Source organism: Schistocerca serialis, chromosome 2 (genome assembly GCF_023864345.2).
Source record: "Schistocerca serialis cubense isolate TAMUIC-IGC-003099 chromosome 2, iqSchSeri2.2, whole genome shotgun sequence".
Lineage (NCBI taxonomy): Eukaryota > Metazoa > Arthropoda > Insecta > Orthoptera > Acrididae > Schistocerca > Schistocerca serialis.
In genome coordinates this window covers 404,872,462-404,892,380 of record NC_064639.1, presented here as the reverse complement: position 1 = coordinate 404,892,380, position 19,919 = coordinate 404,872,462, and the positions used below count along the sequence as shown (strand labels likewise).

The window sequence follows — 19,919 nt, the reverse complement described above, 5'->3', positions numbered from 1 at the left end:
CTTATTCGCCCCGGTACCTTGTGTGTTCGAGAGCTGATGGGGAGTCTTTTTTTGCTACGTTCAGCTGTTCTTGATTCGAATTCTGGAATATTTACTTAGTCTTCCTTGAAAAGGCATTTCGGAAGGCTGTGTTTAATATCTCTGCTTTGGCAGCACTGTTTTCGATAGTATCACCATTGCTATGGCGCAGAGAAGGCATCGATTTTGTCTTGCCGCTAGCATACTTCACATACGACCAGAATCTCTTTGGGATTTCTGCCAGGTTTCGAGACAGTTTCGTTGTGGAAACTGTTATAAGCATCTCGCATTGAAGTCCGCGCTAAATTTCGAGCTTCTGTAAAAGATCGTCAATCTTGGGGATTTTGCGTCTGTTTAACTTTGGCATGTTTGTTTCGTTGTTTCTGCAACAGTGTTCTGACCCGTTTTGTGTACCGAGGAGGATCAGCTCCGTCGTTTGTTAATTTATTTGGTATAAATCTCTCAATTGCTGCCGATACTATTTCTCTTCATTCAAGCCACATCTGGTCTACACTTCTATCATTAATTTGCAAGGAATGGAGATTGTCTCTCAGAAAGGCTTCAAGTGAATTTTTATCTGCTTTTTTGAATAGGTATATATTTCGTTTATTTTTCGAGGATTTGGGGCTTACAATATTCAATCTCGCTACAACCCTGTGTTCACTAATCCCTGTATCCGTTTTGATGCTCGTTATTAACTCAGGATTATTTGTTGCTAAGAGGTCAAGTGTGTTTTCATAACCGTTTACTATTCGTGTGGGCTCATGAAACTAACTGCTCGAAATAATTTTCAGAAAATGCGTGTAGCACAATTTCGGCTGATGTTTTATGCGTACCTCCGGAATTAAACATGTATTTTCGCCAACATATCGAGGGTAAATTAAAGTGATCACCAACTATAATCGTATGAGTCGGGCACGTGTTTGAAATCAAACTCAAGTTTTCTTTGAACCTTTCAGCAATTGTATCATCTGAAGTGGGAGGTCGGTAAAAGAATCCAGTTATTATTGTACTCCGGTTGCCAAGAATGACGTCTGCCTAAACTAACTCAGAGGAACTATCTACTTCAATTTCGCGACAAGCTAAACTAACAGCAACAAACGCACTGCCGCCAACCGTGTTTAGCCTATCCGTTCGGAACACCGTTAGATTCTTCGCAAAATTTCTGGCCGAGAGAAGTCTATTAGTATGAAACATAAGCCTTAATTCGAGGAAGAAATTTCTTAGAATGTACGTTTGGAGCACAGCATTCTATGGTAGTGAAACATAGACTGTGGAAATACCGGGATAGAAGAGAATCGAACATTTGAGATGTGGTGCTGAAAAAGAATGTTGAAATGTGTGTAGACTGATAAGGTAAGGAATGAGGTGGTGCTCCGGAGAAGCGACGAGGAAAGGAATAAACGGAAGACACTGACAAAAAGAAGGGACAGGATGGTAGGACATCTTTTAGGACATCACGGAATAACATCCATGGAACGAGAGAGAGCTATAAAGGGTAAAGAATGTAGAGGAAAGCAGACTGGAATCATCCAGCAAATAATTGAGGACGTTGGCTCCAATTGCTGTTCTGAGATGAAGAGGTTGACACAGGAGGGGAATTCGTGGCGGGCCGCATCAAACCAGTGAGAAGAACAGGCCAAAAAAAAAAAAAAAAAAAAAAAAAGACTCAGAAACCCCGCATCAGTTTGCAGTTTTCGAAGCTACAGTTCGGAAAACTGTAACTCAGTTTGAAAGGCTGGAGCGAAATTTGAAAAAGATGAAAAGCACTGGACGGTAGTTCTTCGGAACAGCCCTAAAGTCGTTACTAATCGAACATTCAAGCTTGCTTGTGACATATGGGTAGTGTGTATTACCATGGCCGGCCGAAGTGGCCGTGTGGTTAAAGGCGCTGCAGTCTGGAACCGCAAGACCGCTACGGTCGCAGGTTCGAATCCTGCCTCGGGCATGGATGTTTGTGATGTTCTTAGGTTAGTTAGGTTTAACTAGTTCTAAGTTCTAGGGGACTAATGACCTCAGCAGTTGAGTCCCATAGTGCTCAGAGCCATTTGAACCATTTGTATTACCATGCTAAAATGTTAGTCGAATTTCTCTCGTCAGTTGCTATTGTTTTAAGTTACTGTATTTTATTCTTCGCATTTCCAGTTTCTTTAATTTTTTATAATGTTTGTACAGACAAATCTAGAATGCCTGACACGATCAAGATAGCTTCCTGCATACATCACCGCTGTTCAAACATTTGTCGACATTGTCCATCAACGAACACGATATCCATTTCTTCAACTGTCGTATAGGTTGTGAAACACTGAATAGTTACACGAGAAAGTTGTTTGGCCGCAATAACATCATAGCACTGACTGATGACCTTGAGTCGTATAAGTAAACACACAAACCGTACCGTAGTGAAATGTTTGCTTATATTCGGTACAGTAAAACAGGCGTACGGACCTCTTCTCCTGACGGTCGAACAGTGGTTTGCGACGCTGTTGCTTGTTGATGGTTGATCAAAATCCGCACGTGTTAAGTCGTTTAAGTCCTTTTCGTAGGCCACAGACGTAGTATATAGTAACATTTTAAAAACAAGGTCGTCATTATTCGGCAGTTATAAACGCTAAAAATTACTTGTGTGCGTCAGAAAACTGCCACATTGTTCGCTATAAACCCGGCTTATTTATGAGCTTGGTACTTGTTTTAGCTGCACTATCCTGTATGTTTTGTTGACTCCAACGTAAGCTTTGCCACTGGAGATGGGAGTCCGTTGCAGAGTAGCTGGTACATCTAGTTTCTGATAAATGATCACGATCAGTCACATGTTTCTGAAGCGTTGTTTAGCCATTCTATGTCGATCATCATGATAATAATAGTAATAATCTGTATAAATAAAAATGTTTGTTCAAAATCGAATATATGTGAGTTCTTCATCGATTACTTGGAAATTTTGACACAACGTTCCCTTCGAATACGCGCGTTTTTATATACTTATTTTAATATATATAATATATAAATAAATATGTAATGTATAAAAGAGAAACGTTATTACATAAAATCTCGAAAAGTTCTTAATAGATTTACTATAATAAAAATATGAACAAACACAGGCTGTATATTTTTAACAATATATATATATATATATATATATATATATATTAAACAAACAGAAGAGTCATATTTGTGGCTTATCGGATAACGATTAGATAACTACTGCAGAATCTGAATTTTCAATAACAATAAAGAAGGCTGAAGATCAGTGAGGGGGGCGCGGGGACTGGAGACGGATAGAGGTGGGAGGAAATGGACACAGAAATGGGAAAGGGGGAGACAGAAAGAAAGAGGGGCGGGAGGAGAAGACGGACAGACAGAGAGAGAGAGAGAGAGAGAGAGAGAGAGAGAGAGAGGGGGGGGGGGAATAGAAGGTGGTGGACACAGAGAAGGGGAGGGGGGGGAGGAGGAGGAGGAGGAGGAAAAAGAGAGGGGATGAGGAAATGGACAGTGACAGGGGGAGAAGTAGATTAAGACTACAGGGTGGTCCATTGATCGTGACCGGGCCAAATATCTCACGAAATAAGCGTCAAACGAAAAAACTGCAGAGAACGAAACTTGTCTAGCTTGAAGGGGGAAACCAGATGGCGCTATGATTGGCCCGCTAGATGGCGCTGCCATAGGTCAAACCGATATCAACGCGCGTTTTTTAAACAGGAACCCACATTTTTTTATTACATATTCGTGTAGTACGTAAAGAAATACGAATCTTTTAGTTTGACCACATTTTTCGCTTTGTGATAGATGGCGCTGTAATAGTCACAAACGTATAAGTACGTGGTATCACATAAAATTCCGCCAGTGCGGACGGTATTTGCTTCGTGATGCATTACCCGTGTTAAAATGGACCGTTTATCAATTGCGGAAAAGGTCGATATCGTATTGATGTATGGCTATTGTGATCAAAATGCCCAACGGGAGTGTGCTATGTATACTGCTCGGTATCCTGGACATCATCCAAGTGTCCGGACCGTTCGCTGGATAGTTCCGTTATTTGAGGAAATAGGAAGTGTTCAGCCACATGTGAAACGTCAACCACGACCTGCAACAAATGATGATACCCAAGTAGGTGTTTCAGCTGCTGTCGCGGCTAATGCACACATCAGTAGCAGACAAACTGCGCGAGAATCGGGAATCTCAGAAACGTCGGTGTTGAGAATGCTACATCAACATTGATTGCACCCGCACCATATTTCTATGCACCAGGAATTGCATGGCGACGACTTTGAACCTCGTGTACAGTTCTGCCACTGGGCACAAGAGAAATTACGGGACGATGACAGATTTTTTGCACGCGTTCTATTTAGCGACGAAGCGTCATTCACCAACAGCGATAACGTAAACCGGAATAATATGCACTATTGGGCAACGGAAAATCCACGATGGCTGCGACAAGTGGAACACCAGCCACCTTGGCGGATTAATGTATGGTGTGGTATTATGGGAGAAAGGATAATTGGCCTCCATTTTATCGATGGCAATCTAAATGGTGCAATGTATGCTGATTTCCTACGTAATGTTCTACCGATGTTACAAGACGTTTCACTGCATGATAGAATGGCGATGTACATCCAACATGACGGATGTCCGGCACATAGTTCGCGTGCGGTTGAAGCGTTGTTGAATAGCATATTTCATGACAGGTGAATTGGTCGTCGAAGCACCATATCATGGCCCGCACGTTCACCGGATCTGACGTCCCCGGATTTCTTTCTGTAGGGAAAGTTGAAGGATATTTGTTATCGTGATCCACCGACAACGCCTGACAACATGCGTCAGCGCATTGTCAATGCATGTGCGAACATTACGGAAGGCGAACTACTCGCTGTTGAGAGGAATTCGTTACACGTATTGCCAAATGCATTGTGGTTGACGGACATCATTTTGAGCATTTATTGTATTAATATTGTATTTACAGGTAATCATGCTGTAACAGCATGAGTTTCAGAATTGATAAGTTCACAAAGGTACATGTATCACATTGGAACAACCGAAATAATATGTCCAAACGTACCTACGTTCTGTATTTTAATTTAAAAAACCTACCTGTTAGCAACTGTTCGTCTAAAATTGTGAGCCATATGTTTGCGACTATTACAGCGCCATCTATCACAAAACGAAAAAAAGTGGTCCAACTAAAACATTCGTATTTCTTTACGTACTACACGAATATGTAATAAAAATGGAGGTTCCTATTTAAAAAAACGCAGTTGATATCCGTTTGACCTATGGCAGCCCATCTGGTTTCCCCCTTCAAGCTAGACAAGTTTCGTTCTTTGTAGTTTTTTCGTTTGACACTTATTTCGTGAGATATTTGGCCCGGTCACGATCAATGGACCACCCTGTATAACCAATATGTTTTGACACAGACGAGATGTTATGATGGTAAAAATAATTTTATTGTGAAATAAAGACGAAACAGTAACAAAAAAAGGCAACTATTCGAAAGTGCTCATCTGTACAGTCAAAATCTGCTGAAACGTATTCAATTTATGGCTCCACTCCATGCATTGCATGTAAAAGTAACGCTTGGAACTTCCATGGCTTACTGTCCCAGTGGCCTGCGAGGCGTCGCTGCTCAAGCACTTTTCGACATCGGACTTTTTGCAGTGACGCACACTGTAAATGTCAACTGGTACCAAACTTGCTCATTTCGGTTCATGTCAGTAAATAGGCTAGTCCATTCGGTTGACTCTTGCCGCCACCCCGCCCCCCCCCCCTCCCCACCCCCGCTCGGAGACACCTGATACGAAGTGGGCGCCATATCTACTCTTGCTTTAATGTCTTGCAAGACCACGCCATCACCGAAATATTAACTATAGCGCTGGACAACAGATTGGAGTCTTTTCATATACTACACAGCCCTCAGTTACCCTTGATAGCAACCATGCAAGATACTGTGCCGGAACATGAATGATTCAACTCTTTGCAAAACCTTTGGGGCTGCATACTTGAAACATGTATTTGCAACAGGTCGCCTCCATATTCTTCTTCTCTTCTTCTAACATCAGGCATCAGACCAACCCTATCCAAGGTTAACGAACAGAACCAAGCGCCACTGATACAAGTAGCAATTCGTGGTGCCTTTCCAACCTTCTTAGGCACACCATGGAGCTGAAGGGATTGTTCCGATTTTTGTAATGGATGCATAGGGGCAAATTCACCCGTTTTGCGTACTGTCTGTGTAGGCACAGCCCTCCCAGGTACTTAAAGAAAAAAACAAAAAGGGGCAGCATGTAGTTCTGGATAATTCTCCTCTAACGTGGTGATAACCCTTCTTGCCGTTCAGTTTCATTGGGAGTCCGCTCTAAACCTGAAATTCCCTTTCGACAATAGCGCAACGCGGAATACTATAGTCTACCAATCCACACTTTCCAATCAACATTTTTACACGAAATTGTTATATACATGGTGTACCGAAACGTCTATATTTTTGAAACTAATAAACATACGATGAATTTTATTTTTTGATGAACGAGAAAATAAATTTTTTTTATACCTTTTCATAGGTGTTCAATGTGCGCCCCCCCCCCCCCCCCCCAACCCCTTGAGATGCGCGGCATATGTCAATGCGGCATTCGAATCGTTCCCACACTGCAGCGAGCATGTCTTGAGTTACAGCTTCCACACCTGCTGTTATGCGATGTCTCAGTTTATTCATTGTTGTTGGTAACGGAGGTACATAAACAGCCTTTTGTAAACCTCCACTAGAAATAATTGCGTACAGTCAGGTCCGGTGTCCTTAGAGGTCAGTAATGTAAGGCTGACTCATTTTGTCCAGTGCGACTGACCCTTCGTTCAATAATCCTTTGATTTAAAAATTCCGGCACTTCCAGATGCCAGCGTAGTGGTGCTTCAATCCGTTGGTAAATGAAGTCGTTGGAATCAGTATCCAACTGTGAGAAAACAAAGTTCTCAAGCATATCGACATATGTGCTTCCTGTAACAGTGCTCTCGACAAAAAAATTGGAACACTCACCTTCTGGTTGTGAAACTGCACACACAAAACACGTTAAATTTTGGAGAGTCCCTCTCATGTTGTACAGCTTCATGTGGTTGTTCCGTACCCAATATTCTCACATTATGACGGTTCACATTTCCATTTAAATGGAATGTTGCTCGTCACTAAACACCAAGCGTGGAAGAAAACTGTTATCCTCCATCTTGCCAAGAACGAAATTACAGAACTCGACACGTTGTTGATTGTCACCTTGACAGAGAGTTTGCAGTAGCTGAATTTGGTTTGGTTTCATATGTAAACGCCGAGACAACACAGGCCAGAAGGACACCGGGGCATGTTGAGCTGTCGAGCTGCACGGCGAACAGATTTCTGCGGATTCCTTGGGAAACTATGGCGGATGCGTTCGACGTCTGTGTCAGACATTCTAGGACAGCCCGGCCATTTGCGTTTACACAAACAACCTGTCTCTCGGAATTTTTCATTGCTCTGTCGTATACGAGGATCCACACCATAGTCACGCTGAACAGTTACTACTGACCCACACTGCTCACTACTTAGGACACACAACGCTTTCTTTTGTCCGGACACTATTTTTATTAGAACTGAAGTGAGCGCACACAGCTGCTACCTAGCGGGAACGATGTAAAACTCGAGAGTTTGCTGGTTCCAATAGTACGTTGTCCAGAAACATATTCGCAAATAACATAGTTAGTTACGACTTCTTTTAAATCGGATGATTTTTTTATACATGCTGTATATAACACAAACCACAGTTCACAAAGTACCCAATAGGATGTGAGAAAGGAATGTTCGGAGGCTGAATTCCTTACTGACTGAACATGTTTCGCAGACATGGTTTTTCCATTTTGCACGGTTATTTTTGTGACACCTTGCGTTTTCCATAATTTAGAGCAAGATAAAAACGTAGAAGTTAATTGGTAAAAGCGCCTCGCGAATGAGGCTCGTGAGATGTGCAAGGCGGAATGCAAATGCAGGAGGAAAGCGCGCCGCGCGCCCACTGCCGCCTGCGTCATCGTTCCGCTGTGTGGCCGTAGTAAGGATGCGGCGCGCTCTGGAGTGGTGCATTGTGACCGCGTAACACACAGTTGCGACATCTGCGGACCATCCCGTGCGGAAGTGCACGCTGCCTGCTGCTGCAGCGCATAACTCACAGCGCGAGAGCTTTCAGACGGTTCTCAAACTTCTGAGTTGTACGCCCTAGTGCCCTTAGCTTCCGCGTAATCATTTCTGGTGAGAGATTTATGTTTTGAGCGGATCTTAGAGAAGATAAGTTTGGGTCACGGAGAATTGTAAGAAGACGCGAGGCAATACTACCCCTGTGACACATTTTACAAGGTAGGTGATGAAAGGCAAACCAATGTTTATACACTACTGACCATTAAAATTGCTACACTAAGAAGAAATGCAGATGATAAACGCGTATTCATTGGACAAATATATTATACTAGAACTGAAAAGTGATTACATTTTCACCCAATTTGGGTGCATAGATCCTGAGGAATCAGTATCCAGAACAACCACCTCTGGCCGTAATAACGTTCTTGATACGCCTGGGCATTGAGTCGAACATAGTTTGGATGGCGTGTACGGGTACAGCTGTCCATGCAGCTTCAACACGATATCACAGTTCATCAATAGTAGTGACTGGCGTATTGTGATGAGCCACTTTCTCGGTCACCATTTACCAGACGTTTTCAATTGGTGAGAGATCTGGAGAATGTGCTGGCCAGAACAGCAGTCGAACATTTTCTGTATCCAGAAAGGCCCGTACAGGACCTGCAAGCGTGCGGTCGTGCGTTGTCCTGCTGAAATGTAGGGTTTCGCAGGGATCGAATGAAGGGCAGAGCCACGGGTCGTAACACATCTGAAATTTAACGTCCACTGTTCAAAGTGCCGTCAATGCGAACAAGAGCTGACCGAGACGTGTAACCAATGGCACCCCATACCGTTACGCCGGGTGATACGCCAGTATGGCGATGACGAATACACGCTTCCAATGTGCGTTCACCGCGATGTCGCCAAACACGGATGCGACCATCATGATGCTGTAAACTGAACCCGGATTGATCCGAAAAAATGACGTTTTGCCATTCGTGCACCCAGGTTCGTCGTCGAGTACACAATCGCAGGCGCTCCTGTCTGTGATGCAGCGTCTAGGGTAATCGCAGCCGTGCTCTCCGAGCTGATAGTCCATGCTGCTGCAAACGTCGTCCAACTGTTCGTGCAGATGGTTGTTGTCTTGCAAACGTCCCCATCTGTTGACTCAGGGATCGAGACGTGGCTGCACGATCCGTTACAGCCATTCGGATAAGATGCCTGTCATCTCGACTGCTAGTGATACGAGGCCGTTGGGATCCAGCACGGCGTTCCGTATTACCCTTGTGCACCCACCGATTCCATATTCTGCTAACAGTCATTGGATCTCGACCAATGCGAGCAGCAATGTCGCGATACGATAAACCGCAATCGCGATAGGCTTACAATCCGACCTTTATCAAAGTCGGGAACGCATTTCTCCACTTTACACGAGGCATCCCAACAACGTTCCACCAGGCAACGCCGGTCAACTGCTGTTTGTGTATGAGAAATCGGTTGGAAACTTTCCTCATGTCAGCACGTAGTAGGTGTCGCCACCGGCGCCAACCTTGTGTGAATGCTCTGAAAAGCTAATCATTTGCATATCGCAGCATCTTCTTCCTGTCGGTTAAATTTCGCGTCTGTAGCACGTCATCTTCGTGGTGTAGCAATTTTAATGGCCAATGGTGTAGCATTTGTAGATTTAGAAAAAGCTCTTGACAGTGTTCACTGGAGTACACTCCCTGAAATTCTGAAGGTAGCAGGGATAAAATACAGGGTGTTGATATGACAATGCAGGATAAATTTGGCTAGGGAATTAAAGTTCAGGGATGCTGATCTAAAACGGAGTTTTTACGACTACTTAATAAGTCTCTCGGACACGGCAAAGGATTTGAAAGAACAGTTGAACGGAATGGATAATGCTTTCAAAGAAGATGAACATCAATAAAACGGCGAAGCTTAACAGACTAATAAGGAAGAATTAGTGGCCAAAGAAGTAGTATACGGAGGTACTAAGGAATGAAGAGATAAACTTGAAGTTCTCTGAGGCTCTAGACACTGTGTTAATGAATAGCTCAGTAGGTAGTTTAGTTGAAGAGAAATAAAAAGGGCAGTCACAGAAGTTGAAGAGAACACGTAGGGACAATGAAGGTAACTGCGAAGAAAGCAAAAGCAACAGAAGAAATACTTCAGCTGATCGATGAAAGAAAGAAGTACAAAAATGTTCAGGAATACGGAAGTACAAGTAACATAGGAATGAAATAAATAGGAGGTGGAGGGATGCTAAGGCGAAATGGCTGCATGAAAAATGTGAAGAAATCAAAAAAGATATTACTGTCGAGAAGGACTGACTCAGCATACAGAAAAATTAGAACAACCTTCGGTGAAGAGTTGTCGGAATTCCACTGTTAAATACAGAGGAGAGAGCGAATAGGTGGAAAGAGTAAACTGAGGGCCTCTATGAGGGGAATGACTTACTGATGTTGTGATAGAAGAAAAAACAGGAGTAGACAGGGAAGAGAGAGGGGATTTGGTAATAGAACTGAAAGACTTAAAATCAAATAAGGCCGAAGGGACAGATAAAATTCCATCGGATGTGTAGGAGTTTGGTGATATAACTGATTTTTGGAAAAACATCGTCCACACAATTCCCCAGATTGCAAGAGCCGACAAGTGCGAGTATTATCGCACAGCCAGCTTAACAGCTCATGCATCGAAGTTACTGACAGAAATAATATACAGAAGAACGGAAAACAGAACTGAAGATTTGTTGGATAACTATCACTTTAGTTTTAGGAAAGGTAAAAGCACCAGAGATTGAGGTCTGACGTTGCGGCTGATAGTGGAAACAAGACTGAAGAAAAATCAAGGTACATTCGTAGGATTTGTCGACCTGGAAAAAAAGTTAGACAATGTAAAGTGGTGCAAGATGTTGCAAATTCTGAGAAAAATAGGGATAAGTTATAGGGAAAGATGGTTAATATACAATGTGTACAAGAACCAAGACGGAACAATAAGAGTAGAAGACCATGAAAGAAGTGCACGGTTTAAAAAGAGTGTAAGACGGGGATGTAGTCTTTCGCCCCTTTCGGAAAGAAAAGAAAGATTCAAGATAGGCATTAGAATTCAAGGTGAAAGGATATCAATGTTAAGATTTGCAGATGACACGCTGTCCTCAGTGAAAGTGAAGAAGAATTACAGAATCTGTTGACTGGAATGAACAGTCCAGTCAGTACAGAATATGGATTGAGAGTAAGTCGAAGATAGACGAAAGTAATGAGAAGCAGCAGAAATGAGAACAGCGAGAGACTTAACATCAAAACTGATCACGAAGTAGATAAAGTTAAGAAATTCCGGTACCTAGGCAGCAAGGAGGACATAAAAATCAGACTAGTACAAGCAAAAAGGGAATTCCTTGCCAAGGGAAAAAACTTCTAGTATCAAACATACGTCTTAATTTAAGAAAGAGATTTCTGAGATGTACCTTTGGATCACAGCACTGTATGGCAGTGAGACATGGTCTACGGGAAAACCGGAACAGAAGAGAACAGAAGCATTTGAGATGTGGTGCTACAGAAGAATGTTGAAGATCAGGTGAATTGATAAGGTAAGAAATTAAGGAGGTTCTCCAGAGAATCGCCGAGGAAAGGAATATATGGAAAACACTAATAAGAAGAAGGGATAGGATTATAGCACGTATGTTAAGAGATCGGGGACTAACTTCCATGATACTAGAAGAGGCGCCGGACGCGGTGGCCGAGCGGTTCTAGGCGCTTCAGTCCGGAACCGAGCCACTGCTACGGTCGCAGGTTCGAATCCTGCAGGCATGGATGTGTGTAATGTCCTTAGGTTAGTCAGGTTTAAGTAGTTCTAAGTTCTAGTGGACTGATGACCTCAGATGTTGAGTCCCATAGTGCTCGGAGCCACTAGAAGAGGCTGTAGAGGGTAAAAACTGTAGAGGAAGACAGAAATTGGAATATGTCCACCAAATAATTCAGTATGTAGGTTGCAATTGCTACTTTGAGATGCTAATGTTGACACAACAGAGGAATTCGTGGCGGGCCGCATCAAACCAGTGAGAAGACAGATAACTCAAAAGAAAAGTAATGGAGAACGTAATGGAGGAGGTTGTTATAGTCTCTGCAGGGGGATTGCCTGCCTAGATGAGAAACTCTCTTTTTGGAGGATTGGAGAAGTAGCCCCTCTCCGAGCGAGTGAGCAAGTGTCCCGTGGCGCAGTGGGCAGCCCGTCCACGGTGCGTGGTTTCTCCGTCCGTGTATTCAGCTGCACGGTTCGCCGTGTGCGGGAAGTGTGCCGTGGCGCACGGAGCAGACGAGACGAGACCAGACCAGGCTGCGCTCGGAACAAGGCCAATTGTTCTGTCATGTCATCAGGGCCGGCTCGCTCTCTTCTCTTGTAGCTGTGTACCTAGTAGACATCCCTTCAGTATGAAACTTCCTGGCAGATTAAAACTGTATGCCGGACCGAGACTCGAACTCGAGACCTTTGCCTTTCGCGGGCAAGTGCTCCACCCAGGCTGTGGTTAAGCCATGTCTCCGCAATATCCTTTCTTCCAGGAGTATTAGTTCTGCGAGGTTCGCAGGAGAGCTTCTGTAAAGTTTGGAAAGTAGGAGACGAGGTACTGGCAGAAGTAAAGCTGTGAGGACGAGGCGTGAGTCGTGCTTGGGTAGCTCAGATGGTAGAGCACATGACCGCGAAAGGCAAAGGTCCCGAGTTCGAGTCTCGGTCCGGCACATAGTTTTAATCTGCCAGGAAGTTTCATATCAGCGCACACTCCGCTGCAGAATGAAAATCTCATTCTGGATCTCTTCAGTATCTTTGCGGCGCCAAGAGACGGCCACAAAATGTGTTCAAATTCCCTCCTAAATATGTTATGTGGAGGTAACTATTAACAGAGCCGAGTCAAGCTTTAGTTTGCTTTACATCAAAGTACCAGCAAAAAATGAAAATAACCAAAGCATCATTTGCTGGCCTCTACTCTAACCTGTGCTCCTCTGTAAAGTGTTCCGTATTTGGTAGTCACTGATAAGGCGAGTCTGTCGAGATGAACTGATAGGGAGGGGCAATATCTGAAACATTTGAACTATCAGATATAAGTGTAGGACATAGGGAAAACGGTACAGTTATGGCGTATTGATACGAGGTGCTAGATATAACAAACAAAGTTTAACACTGATCAAATTTCTGAAAAATGGCAATACGAGAATCAAAATTAACTGTCACTGCATTCAACATGAACACAATGGTTTACAACGTCCAAAATTACGATACTGTTAAAAGAAGGATGAATCACGTAATTAACTACCCAATGTTAAATCCAATCCTAGCGCTGCTGAGTTTTCGGATAAAAATTACCCGTTACCCGTTATCAGTTTCGAACTGTAAATCATAATATTTTTTTTAGAATTACAGATGTATTGCGATGCAGCACTGTCAATAATAGATCGCTGACATAAAATTATAACTGCTTGAAAAACGAAAGTGAAGCTCCCAGAATGAGAGGATAAAACGAAATGAAACTTCATGGACCGAGCGGATATGCGATATTATTTCAGTGATTACGAAATTGAGTCGAATAGAGTTTGAACCTACTTACTAGTATGACATCGCAGCCCTCTCTGACCTGGATTCACACACTAGTACGGTTGGGAAGGGAGTCATAAAACCTTAGCGTGCTCTCCTGAGGCAAGCTGGCCCACAACTGTTGTAATTGGTCCTTGTATCCTCGATACTGCCACTGGGAATACATTGACGCCCGAACTTGTCCTACAGACGTTCTATCAGGCACAAATCTTAGTATCTCGCTGGCCACAGGAGAACCTAAACATCACGCATAGAGATACGTGCCATATGTGGACAAGCATAGTCCTCCTGAAAATGACACCACTGTACTGTCGCACGAGAGGTAACACACGAGGACACATGATGTCCCTGATGCACGGTGTGCGTCACAGTTCCCTGAATCACTGCTAACTGTGACCTTGACAGATGGTTCCCTCACCACGACGCCAGCAGTAGAATCGCTGTGCCTCTCCAAAACATTGGAAGAATAGGACCTCTTCCTTGGTCGCCGCCATACTCGCTGACGATCGTCATTCGGAGTAGTGCAGACCCGTGAACACCACTGAACAGAATGTGACGCCATTCACCTGCAGTCCATGTTTCACGGCCACGGTACCACTCCTAACGCAACAGTTTGTGTAGTGATAATCATGGAACGGTAATTTCTAGTCTAGCTGCTGCTGCTAGTATCCGACCAATGGTGCGGAATGACACAGAATGGCAGGCGCTGACATGAAGGTATACTTGGTGCACAATACGGCGCCCCCCCCCCCCCCCTTTATGATGCTAAGCCACTGTCGACCGGAAACTTGACGACGACGACTATGCGTGTCCTCACGTTTACCTGCAGTCCATCATCAGGCCAAGGTCGCATCTGAATCAGCCCCGGCTCTACGGTATTTCCGAACCCTCGAAAAACTTGATAGTGGCGCAACCCCACCCCCTTCACCCCCTCGGGCATTTGAGATGGGACGTCAAAAATTAAAGAAAAATGATTTTTTCATAAATGTTCATTTTGTAGCGCACGCATTTCTGAAGAGTTTGATATATAAAACACATGTTTTCGAGGAAATGTGAGACACGTTATTTGGCCTTTAGTGTACAGTGCCGCGCCTCTTCACAAAGCATTCTTCTATCGCATGCCTTTCGCTCGGTGGAATTCAAACGTGTATATTTTGCAATAGAAACCATCAAACCTATATTCAGGACTGTGGAAATTTAAATGTCCTGTGGTGCCTCTCCTGCTCCCAGTCGGCCGGTTTGACATCCTAAACCCCCTTAAAAAAAAAAAAAAATCTCACAATTCACACTGGGTGGGATTATTTGTGACCAGGAGAATAAGAACTCTTCAGAAAATTCGCTCTCTGGATTGCCTATTAGCAAATAACTACCTCTTTTGTGTGACATAAAATTAAGTATAGGAAACATAGAACCAGTAAAGACGAGAGGCAAGCAAGACAGTACACATTTCTTCAATCCTTACGTCCTAGCATTTTTTTCTCTGTAATCTTGCTGCAGATTGACACGGCGTGCTTCCATTTCTGCGAAAGATTCTATTACCTCATCAAAGTTCGTCAAACTTTTTGCTACGTGAGAAATCAAAATGTCGTTCTCTGATGCTGAAAAAGCTGGGAATACCAATAGTGCCCAAGACTGGTGCGGTTTCTCGATTAGATTTCCTCTGTTTTGCCACTGCTAGATAAACCGAAACAGGCCTTTCTAACACTGCAGCAGTTGCAACACACGCCAAATAAGTGAGACTGTTTTGGGAAAAATGGTCATTTTTATCCACCTCATTTACATAGATAACACTACAGAATATAATACATGAAGTACCAATATCAAACGCCTATTAGGCCTAGTACAAGCAAAAAGATTTATGTTAGGAAATAGTTTCCATTTCATTCTTCCATTTCAGTCGTATGCTCCAGTTTCTCAAGGATGAGATCGAATAGTAGTAGTAGTGCGAAATTTTTATACAAATTTGTAATCGTCGTATTCGTCATATAAGTTGTGTGATGTCCCCCTTTCTTCTCCTTCCTCGTTCTAACAAACAATCTTGTCATTAATAATTCTGTAACTATTCCTGCCATTGTCGAAAATTATTCTCCGGTTAACTTCATTAACCCTGCCAGAATCACCGGTTTATTTATCGAGCGTTTATTCTCCGCTTAGACTCTATTACGTGTTCGTACAGTGTGTTTTCCGCGCTATTCTGAGAATAAAACTCAAGCGGCTGCTAACTGGGAACTGTACGACTGGCCCTTAGTATGTAACGATCTGGCAAATACTTTCTCTCAAAATTTCATTTTCTTGGTTACACCGACAAGATAATACGTAATCTTTCTTACCTGTTAATCCTTTTAGACGTTTATTTACACTCTGGTAGTCTGAATGTATTTCGCTAGTAATAACAACAACGCTGATCATTCGCACACTCATTGAACCACATAGACAAACAGCGATTGCCATTCGCCCCTTCGGGTTTATTCGGCTAAGCTCGTAGCGCCCTGTCCCCTTTTGCTGCGAGGAAGTTTTCTATTTCTAGATGTAACGAGGATTCCCCTGGCAGAAACATGTACACTATGCATGCATTCAAAAATCATCTTATGATTCATTAAGAAATCAACTTAGAATGTGTTCAAAAATGTTCAAGGACCAACCAGGATGAGTTTTAAAATCATATGAATAACCGACAGACCAACGTGCGCTGGATGCTAGGCGCTTTGTGGAACAAGGTTTTATTCGTCAAGAATATGAATTTGGCGCCCCCTGAAATTTCCGCCCAGGGCAGATACTCCGGTTTGCCGCACCCCCCCCCCCCCCTCCTCCCCTCCCTAGATCCGGGCCTGATCCGAATGCCTCAGAGATCTGCATATTCCACAATTCGACCAGTTGTCCAAGTTGAGACCCTCAGCCGTGCGGGATTAGCCGAGCGGTCTCAAGCCCTGCAGTCATGGACTGTGCGGCTGGTCCCGGCGGAGGTACGAGTCTTCCCTCGGGCATGGGTGTGTGTGTTTGTCCTTAGGATAATTTAGGTTAAGTAGTTCGTAAGCTTAGGGACTGATGACCTTAGCAGTTAAGTCCCATAAGATTTCACACACATTTGAACATTTGAGACCCTCTCTGAACTACTGCAAAAAAGTTAGTAATATTGGAATCGGTGACTAGAATTGACCTATGTACTAGGTCAGTTCTTGTTAACGATTCCATTTTTTTGTTGTACACCGCAGTAGTTTTAGAGAGCAGTTACAAATGTAGAAATGGTATTACGTTTCAGTGCATAAAACTGCAAAAATAATTTACATATGAATTACGGAGCGGTTTGAATCCTTAACTGGAAATTACCTACATATGTTAATTCTAGTTATCGATGCCAATGTTTTTTTGTTTTTTTTGGATATTCGCTTATCATGTACTAACTTTTCTTTTAGAATTTAGTGTGTCGCTTCTCCACATTTTATGTTACTGTTTCGTATATGTTGTAATTCATTTAATCTTCCCGTTTTTGGATACTCGCCGCCCAAAACTCCCACTTCCCTGTGCTTCTCCCGTTAAATTCAATTAAAAAAACACTATTTTATAACAGTATGACTTCACCATGTGTTTTACTGTAATGCAATTTAAAGGTTCTCTGTGATTTTCTAGTCGCATAAATTACGAGAATACTTTTGACCAGACATGAAAGTTTGTTTTTAATTCTTGTTCTGAATTATTTTCGTTATCTACAGTTCGTTTCGATATAATTCATGACTAAGTTAGTAACTGCGTGAATGTGATTGTAATTTTATCGATGCTACGTTCCTTTGTTTGCGAACATGATCCGTTGCTTTCATAGACTGCCTATATGTAGCGCTTTGCATTACTTATGACGTCATTGCTCATAGCCGACGAGTGGAATCGGACACTAGAATTTATTCGACTACATGAACGATCAAATCATTCGTGCAATAACAACAACAACAACAACAACAACAACGCAATGCATGAAATTACTGGTGAATTAGAACACGCTAATCGTTTTTTGTGCTCTTCCACTGAAACTATTGAGAAAGAGTCAAAAATGAAAACAGAGAAATGTTTATGACTCATACGGCTAATAAAAATTGAGACCTTCGGCGTTACATTAATGCAATTCATTCTGATGTGGTCGCTGTTTTTATCGCAGTTGTTGGCGAGCCACCATTCGAAACAAATAATGTCTTTACAAAAAATTTGGTACATTCAGAAACATTTCGGTTTTGTCACCGGATTTATTAGTATATCCATCATTATTTCCTAAAGAAGATTACGGTATTACCGTTAATTAAGGCATATAAAAAATAGACTTTTGTTGATTTTATAAAATACATACAATCGGTACAATTTCGACCACAGGCGATACTAGTAATTATACAATCGCATCGATTTTATTTCAAATATGTTGGGAACATTAACAAAACCAATTTATGATACACACAACCTCGAAGCTAATCAAAACATATATAAAATAACAAAACAGTTATAGTATACAAGAAGTCATAAACACAATCGAAACAGTAATCAGAAATATTAATGTATCACAGAATTTGTCGGTTTATCTGGAGAATTGGGATGAGGAAGCTTATCTTTCGTAGTACGTCTCATCAGTCTCCCTAAAGAAAATCCAGCAGTAATCGCTCATCGCAGAAATGTTCCAGCGTTCTTGACAGCGATATTCCACGGTAAGGAAAGAAGGTAAAGCGTTCATCCTGTTCATATATATAACTGGGTCCAAGTTTTGGGAGAAAAATAAATTTGCGAACGTAAAGTGTATCTGTTCACTGGTGAAGTCACTTTCGCTCGTGAGATCACTAACACTAATAACTCTCATCGGTGGTCCGACGACATTTTCAAGAATGCTTCTCTGCAAAAGTGTGGTGTGGTACGATAGATAATCAGCTGATTGTGTCTGTTATGTTTCTACATCGCCTTACAGGGTCTAGTAATTTGGACGTCCTTGAAAACGAGCTACTAGCATGGAAGAGTTCCTTCTGGCTCCAAGCACGGCTATGTTGTCATATGACGGGGCACCTGCTCATTCTCGTCGGCAGTTTACAGATCATCTAAACTGATTCCCCGGTAGATAGATCGGCAGAAACAGCAGTTTTTTAGCCTTCAGTATCGGCGGACCGTAACCCCTTTATATTTTTGCCGGTGGTATGGTTGGAAGACTAAGTCTACGTAGAAAAATAAACACAAGAGACGAATTGATAGTTCGTATTATGAGCAATGGTGCCCTCATAAAAGAACGCCAAGACGATCTTAGAAGACCTACATCCTCACGAGAATTAGAGTGCATTGAAATCAGAGGAGGTATTTATGAAAAGCGTTTGAAATTAATCCTTTGCCTTTGTTCAATACCTTCTGTGAGTATTTGTTTTGATTACGTCCTAACAGCTGTCTCTGAGCCGGCTGGAGTGGCCGAGCTGTTCTAGGCGCTACGGTCGCAGTTTCGAGTCCTTCCTCGGGCATGGATGCGTGTGATGTCCTTAGGTTAGTTAGGTTTAAGTAGTTCTAAGTTCTAGGGGACTGATGACCTCAGAAGTTAAGTCCCATAGTGCTCAGAGCCATTTGAACCATTTGTCCCTCTGAATCCAATAGAAACTGGTTACATGATACGGTATCTTTAATTTGGATTAGTCTCTAAAATCTCAGATGATACCATTTATCTAAGGGTACGTCTTGATTCTTCAAAAAAAAGTATGTAGGAAATGACATAGGACACACCATATTCAAAATGTCTGTTGACGACGGTTACTCATGGTAACACGATGCAGGTGTCTAATGCCACCTTACTCCATTTTATAGGATGCTGATATCGGTTAGTAATCTATCAAATTGGTTGTCAGTCAGACTTTTGAATCACATCAACAACTGTCTCAGATACTAAACTATATCGGGTATAACTTTTAAATAGTAGAGCAAAAGCGATCTCTGTGCCACTAGCACATAGTCTCCATCGTTTCAAAGGATCTTTGTTCGTGTTTGTCATCTTGCTGGCAACGGTCGTGTACCAATTCCAGCACCTCGACAAGTGGCATCGCGGCCCTCTGAAAGCCTTGCTGCGACAATATGTGGAAGGCATTCTCCTCCCGTTTTCTTTTAGCCTGTGCGAGTGTCGTGGTACAGTGGCTGTATTTCCGCGCGCTCGATGTTCCGGAATGGGGGCGAGACAAGCGGAGCAAACGCCTGTGGGAAC

The 19,919-nt window shown here is 42.7% G+C and overlaps 1 protein-coding gene across 1 annotated transcript in view; it reads left to right on the top strand.

The window, feature by feature from the left end:
* Positions 1–19,919, top strand: part of LOC126455574 (fat-like cadherin-related tumor suppressor homolog) — a 320,133-nt gene that overhangs the window by 91,339 nt on the left and 208,875 nt on the right. The gene's annotated exons all lie outside the window — the stretch shown is intronic.